Source organism: Pan troglodytes, chromosome 5, assembly GCF_028858775.2.
Source record: "Pan troglodytes isolate AG18354 chromosome 5, NHGRI_mPanTro3-v2.0_pri, whole genome shotgun sequence".
NCBI classification, from domain to species: Eukaryota; Metazoa; Chordata; class Mammalia; order Primates; family Hominidae; genus Pan; species Pan troglodytes.
In genome coordinates this window covers 104,897,723-104,905,173 of record NC_072403.2, presented here as the reverse complement: position 1 = coordinate 104,905,173, position 7,451 = coordinate 104,897,723, and the positions used below count along the sequence as shown (strand labels likewise).

Sequence of the window (7,451 nt, the reverse complement as noted above, 5' to 3'; positions counted from 1 at the left end):
CAAAAAAATTATTAAAATCCAAATAGACTTTTCTTATGTCAGATAAAACTTACTAATGACAGCAGGTTATTTACCAAAGTACTACAGACTAGCAAATTTATGACTGTCATGGTATTTTAATAGATTTGATATTAATGACATGAAAAACAAAAATAAACACAGAACTGTTACGTTGATTAAATAGAAAATTGCCAGTAAACTGAAGCCGTCAAATTTAATTATTGAGTTTGAAATTTTCTAATTTGAAAAAAAAAATGGACAAAACAAGTAGGCTTTGAGGCCAAATATGCAATAGAGTTATTGAGAAAGAAAACTCGATAGTACCCAAACAAACAGTACCTAAAATAGAACATAAACGTTCCTAGAATATAAACATTCCCATAGAACAAGAACAAAGCTCTGCTACTGAAAAACTTGCTGCTTGCTTACAGAATGAATAGAAGTGAATGTACTAGAAGCTGTAATTTTTCAGTGATGTCATTAACAGTTGATTCTAATGATATCTTGAGGAGTTAGGCTACATTCCTATATTTAGCAGAAAATAGAACTTACAGGGAGGGAGACACTGAACTATATACACAGTTGATAAATTACTTTCTAAAAGTCATTTAATGAGTTAAGGAAAGCAGATTCTGATGAATTTGGCTGTAGTAAAATCTTCAGATTGCCCAAGATTAACTCCAAGAAGGAAAAAAGTCTGAAAACAACCAAATGTTAAGCCTCCTCTTAAACAATTATAAATTTAAAGTACACTTCGTAAATTTTCACTGAAACAGAAAGTTTGTACTTAGTGATGTAGATTTTTTTCAGTGTTCCGAGAGAGATTCATGTGGGTTTCTTTTTTTTTTTTTTTTTTTTTTTTTTTGAGACGGAGTCTCGCTCTGTCACCCAGGCTGGAGTGCAGTGGCGCGATCTCGGCTCACTGCAAGCTCCGCCTCCCGGGTTCACGCCATTCTCCTGCCTCAGCCTCCCGAGTAGCTGGGACTACAGGCGCCCGCTACCACGCCTGGCTAATTTTTTGTATTTTTAGTAGAGACGGGGTTTCACCGTGTTAGCCAGGATGGTCTCGATCTCCTGACCTCGTGATCCGCCCGCCTCGGCCTCCCAAAGTGCTGGGATTACAGGCGTGAGCCACCGCGCCCGGCCCATGTGGGTTTCTTGAGGTGGTAGGGAGAATGTAGAATTCAACCCAGTAAAATAAAACATTTTTGTTTAAATTATGTACATGCTATTAAAGAAAAGATTTACTTAATGCATATGGTAATATAGCTTGAATTCTTTTTTGTTTCTCTTTTAAACGTATAACAAGTTAATGAGGACTTCCAGAAGGCAAATATAAAAATAAAGTTTTTCTCAAGTATAAATTGATTTGTAGAATCACAGAATTTTATAGCAGGAAAATCTCGTAATGATGAGTAAATTTATTCCACACACTATGGCATGAATCATTACACAAAGTCTGTGATCAAGTGACCATTATCTCTGCTTCAACACTCTACCTTACAAGACAGGACAGAGCACAGTTTTTTTTTAGGTAGTTCCATCAGTGTTACAAAAATATTTTTTTCCCTTATGTTTGCTTAAAGAATAATTTCCTCTCATTGATTTTAGTTCTACCCTCTGGAAATTTTCATGTTATGCATAATCCCTTTCTGCTCTACAGTCTTTCACATATTTTAAGACCATATGGTGTTTTCTCACATTTCTTTCCCAGCATAAACAACTTCAGCTTTTTAAAATTACTGTTCATGTCTTTAGGAAGAAAGAAAAGTTGTACCTAAAGAGAGGAGGCTCATTTACATGGGTAAGACCTAATATAGCTCAAGGCAATTTGATTACATCATAAGGCTTACAGGATCATTGAATAAATATGCTTAGATGTACAAAAGCATTGTGAATGGCTCCTACTCACATAGCAAAACAAACTAGACTTCTTTAAATATGCAATAGAGTGGTATCTACCTCTTAAATACTTAGTATCTCAATATCAGTAGGAATGTCTATCATTCCGGGTATTTACTAATTTAACCTGTCACCCAACATTCCCAATAAATTCCTTTCTGAGATTTATCTTCCCCCATGTCCATATTCAACATCATTAATAACTGAACCACTGGTAACTGGCAGATTCTACCTGTACCCTCCCATTCCCAATCATCTTGAGAAATTTTGTGCTTGAATTTGGACTGGATTAAAATTTCATCTAGCATATTAATTGTCCGTCCTATTTTGTGTCATCTGAAAATTTAATAATCACGCTTCATATGTCTTCAGCTAAGTCATTCACATAAAAAATGGTAGTCTATAAAATGAGGTGTTTTCATCTGGGATTGCACAAGATGCTTAGAGCCATTGAAATGGAAAAGAAAATATTAGAGGACTTACATTTTTATCTATACAATTAGGATATATTAACTCTCATTAATATTTATAATATTGATTGACTTATGACCCAACCAGGTTTTAAAGTCAGAGTGAATGTGAGTTCTTTAACACAGAAGGCTGGATGATGATAACCTAAGGATCTGTCATATTTAACATATTGCTACATACTGAAGTTTTCATATTCTAAGCATATTCCCTGGCTATTTACATGAACAAGTAGTTTAAAAGTTTTCTGCTAAGAAAATACAACTGAAAATAATATTGTTTTGCAAATGTAAGCAAAAGAAAAAAATGGCATAACTGATACACTTCCAGTATAGCCCAATAATCAGACACATTACGTACACATGAGAATCTAAGCAGAATTGGCAAAAAGTCAGCCCCCAATTTTTTAATTATTGAGAAGATTATTCCAAACACAGTTTTATACCTTCAATTGTTGAGAATAAATACAGCAATAAATTTATGATGTGCCTTGGGATATTACTAAATAATTAAATGAAAGCATCACAAATAGGAAGACATTTAAAAAGCAAGCAGTTAGAATGTTATTAATAATATATTTTTAGAGTAACTTTGTATGTTCATAAATCAAATGTTATTTGCTCAATCTTTATCTCATTATTTTCCATTTCACTTTTTGTATAGATTTTATAATCAACATAGTTTTAACACAGAAGTAGGTAAATAAGTTACAAGTCAGATGTCAGCAAGGTGGTGGAATAGGACTTTGCAGTGCTCGTCCCCTGCAAAAACATCAATTTGAATAAGTACACGTGCTTGAAAACACCTTCACAAAAAACTAAGGAATCCAGGTGAGAGACTACAACCCAGGAATGTAGCACAGAAATAAGAAAAGATACACTGAAGAGAGTAGGAAGGAGAGTTTTACATTACCTGCATCATCCTTCTCCCTCCCAACCCCAGGCAGTATAACATGGAGAGAGATAACTCTCTGCTCAGGCGAAGGAGAGGGAAGCAAGCACAGGACTTTGCCTCTGATCAACACTGGGACTCTCCCAGTAAAATCCAGCAGCATGTAGGTCCCCATGGCCCTAGACTATAGTCTTGCACCCATAGAGTAAACTTCTAGGCCCACTCCAGCATAAGGTTGGATCACACAGCCCTAGTCTCCAGGCCTACCCAGAAGACTCATTATGTGAGCCCACCCCACCAACAGTCTGCATTACTCTAGCCCCTGGGCAGGCGCTACCCTCTGAACAGGCCCCAGCACTGGGCTGGCACCAGTGGCCTTGGGCTTCAGGCTGACTCCAGCACCAGCCCAGCTCCTTCATACTCTCAATCCAGGCTGACCTTTCTGACCCCAGGCTTTAGGCTGACCCCACAGATTCAGTCTCTAAGCCCACAACAGGTCCAGGCCTACCCCAGCAGCCCCAGACTTTAGGTTCACCTGTGTCAGGCCAGCTCCTGTAGCCTTAGACACCAAGTCAACAATCCATGGACCCATCCTCTAGGATAGTCTCTGTGGCCCCAAGCTCCAGGCCCAATCAAGGCCCAGGCCAGTGTAGAGCCAGGTTGGCTCACATAGCCCTAGGCTTCAGCCTTGCCTTAGCACCAGGACAGCTCCAGGATCCAGGCCAGTCACAGTGGTTCCAGGATCCAGTGGGCCTAGGGTCCGGGACTACCCCAGTAGATTCCAGTTCCAGAACAACCCCAATAGGCTAAATTTTTGGGGCTACCCCTGCAGAACCAGGCTCAAAGCCCACACCAGCACCAAGCTAACCCCTGTAGAGACAAACTTTAGACTACATGCTGTGGATACAGGCTCCAGGCCTGCCCTTATAGACCCAATCAACAAGTCCATCCCAGTAGATCCAGGCTCCAGGCTCAATCCCACGGACCCAGATGCCAGGCTTATGCACCTGCTCACCCAGGCACCAGCCAACCTGCCCAAGGACTCTAGCAGAAAGCCTGCCCATGAAGAATACTAGAAGTCTGGCCCCAAATCTCTGAACAGGCTGAGTAGTGATGAATTTTTCCAGATAAAGCCAATATGCAAAGACTAGAATGAGTCCTTACTTCTTCAAATGTACTGACACCAATGTACAGCCATAAGGATTAAGAACAATTAGGGGAACATCATCAAAGGAACGAAATAAAGTACCAATAAGCAACTCTAAAGAAACACAGATGTATAAACTGCCTGAAAAAGAATTCAAAACAATTCTTTGAGGGAATCTCAATGAACTTAAAGAAAATATATAAGTGAACTTAAAGAAAATATATAAAATCAATTCAACAAAATCAGGAATACAATAAGCAATCAAAATGAGAAATTGAACAGAGAGGATAAAATTATTTTAAAAATTGAAACCTAAATTTGAAGCTAAAAAATACAATAAACAAAATAACAAAATGCAATAGAAAGTATTAAATAGCAGAACTGATCCAGCAGAAGAAAGAATCTGTGAACTGGAAGACAGGTTATTTCAAAATATACTGTCAGAGGAGAAAAAAGAAAAAAATAAATAAATAAGAACTTTTATAAAGCTTGTGCAACTTGTGAGACAGCATCACAAGAGCAAATACTCAAAAACAGAAAGTTTCCATAAAGAAAATAACAAAGGACCAGAAAACTTGTTAAAAGAAATCATAGAAAATTTTCCAAATTTGGATAAAGATATAAATATCCAGGTATAGGTCAAAAGTCACCAGTAAAATTCAATAAAAACAAGGCTACATCAAGACATGTTATGATTAAACTATAAAATACAAGAACAGTCCAGGCACAGTGGCTCACACATGTAATCCCAGAACTTTGGGAGGCCAAGGTGGGAGGATTGCTTGAATCCACAGCCAATCTGGGCAACAAAGAGAGACCCCTGTATCTACAAAAAATAATTGGCTGAGCATGGTGGTACATACCTGTAGTCCCAACTAATGGGAGGCTAAGATGGAAGGATCACTTGAGACCAGGAGTTTTAGGCTGCAATGAGCCATGAACACATTACTGTTCTCCAGCCTGGGGAACAGAGCAAGACCCCATCTCTAAAAAATAATAAAATAAAATAAAATAAAATAAAATAAAATAAAATAAAGAACAAAGAGAGACTCCTTAAAGCATCAAGAGAAAATAATATTACAGATAAAGGAGTCCCAACAATGCCAGGAGCACACTTCTCAATATAAACCTTATAAGCCAGGAGAGACTGAGATTATATATTCAAAGTGCTGAATAAAAAAAACAAAACTGTCATTCAAGAATACTTTAAATGGCAAAGCTGTCCTTTAGAAATAGAGGAGAAACAAAGACTTTTTCAGATAAATAAAAGCTAAGGGAGTTTATTACCACCAGACCTGTCTCACAAAAAAATGCTAAAGGAAGCACATCAAGCTGAAAGTAAAGGATGCTAACTAGTAGCAGGAAAATACGAATACATAAATCTCACTGGTAAAAGTAAATATGCAGTCAAATACCACATACTCTAATACTCTAATGGTGGTATATGAATCATTCATATATTTAGTATGACGGTTAAAATACAAAATGATTAAAAACAATAATAGTTGTAATAAGTTTTAAAAACTACACAATGCAAAAAATGTACATTGTGACATCAAAAATATAAAATGTGGTTGAGGGATGCCAGTGGCAGTCCTAACTGGTAAGGAAAAGGTAGTCTAGGACAGCTGGCTGGTAAGTGACACTAATTCTCTTCACCCCACTTGACCCCCAAGAGTTGATTATGGAAGATTCTCACAAGTGTAACACATCAGAGACAGCATCTCAACCTAGTTCAGCAGTTCAGGGAGCTCATATTTCTCATATTACTAAACAGATGGCACTAAGATGATCTCTACTAATGACAATGGTACCTCTTCCTGGAGAGCAAGTACAGGTTCAGGGTGTCATCCAGACAGCTCAGTCTTCTGTAATTCACCCACCACATGTGCCAATAGTATGATCTTTATCAGAAGGTGAGGAGTCTCAGGACCTATCTGACAGCTTAGGCTCTTTACAGAAAGCCTACAGGATCCTAGCACGGCATTCAACTTACAGAAAAATTTTAAAAGACCTATCTTCTGAAGATATATGGGGCAGAAAAGGAGATGGAGAAAACCCTGGAGTTTTTGCTGTCACTTCTGTCTGTTCCCACTCCTATCTATCAGAAGGGCAGCAAATAGTACATTGCCATTGTCTCAAGTGGAGACTCACCATTGGCCAGTTCAGGCACAGCTGGAGTACAGAGACTTCAGACATAATTAACCATGACAAATTCAGGCAATACTCAGCCAGGTACAACTATTCTCCAGCATATGCAGGTCCCTGATGGACAGCAAATACTTGCGTCCAGCAATCAGTTGGTTGTACAGACTGCATCAGGTGATATGCAGATATATCAGATCCAAACTGCCTTCAACTACTTCTCTGCCACAAACTATGATGATGACATCTCCTGTGACTCTTACATATCAAACAAATAAGACAGAAGACCCCCAGTTGAAAGGAGAAATAAGGTTAATGAAAAACATGTTGCTCGATGAACTTGACAAGTTGATTCTAAAATCTATGGAAGAGTAAACAACAAAGAACAGCTAAAATATTTCAGACAAGATAAGAAAAGCCACTTGAGAATATCAAAGGAGAAAGAAAGAATATGTGAAAGGCCTAGAAAATTGAGTTGTAGTTATGAAAAATAAAAATAAAACTCTAATAGAAGAGTTAAAAACTCTGAAGAATATTTATTTGAATAAAAGTGCTTGATTCTTAAGAAAGAAGATATTTTTGCAGACCTTCATAAAAATTAAATAAAACTTTTAGTGGAATTTTATAAATTAAAACTTTAAAAGTGAAACTTTTTATTTAAGCTTTTGCAACTCAAGGATAAACATCTTATACAATATATTTGGTGACAGAAGATTAAGTAGAAAATGACCCCAAGGCAGCTACTGGCATGAATGAAAGCTTTGTAAAAATTAAACATACTCAAGAAGCTAGAAATAAACTCTCAGCAATCTGAATTTTCTAAATAACAATAGCTGTCAATCCAAAGTGGCAGAGAAGATAAAATTTGGTAAATTATATTTTTAAAAACAAATTAATT

The 7,451-nt window shown here is 37.2% G+C and overlaps 1 pseudogene; it reads left to right on the top strand.

Moving 5' to 3' along the window:
- The first annotated feature begins 6,092 nt into the window (after positions 1–6,092).
- Positions 6,093–7,111, top strand: LOC100613903 (cyclic AMP-dependent transcription factor ATF-1-like; annotated as a pseudogene).
- Positions 7,112–7,451: the final 340 nt, after the last annotated feature.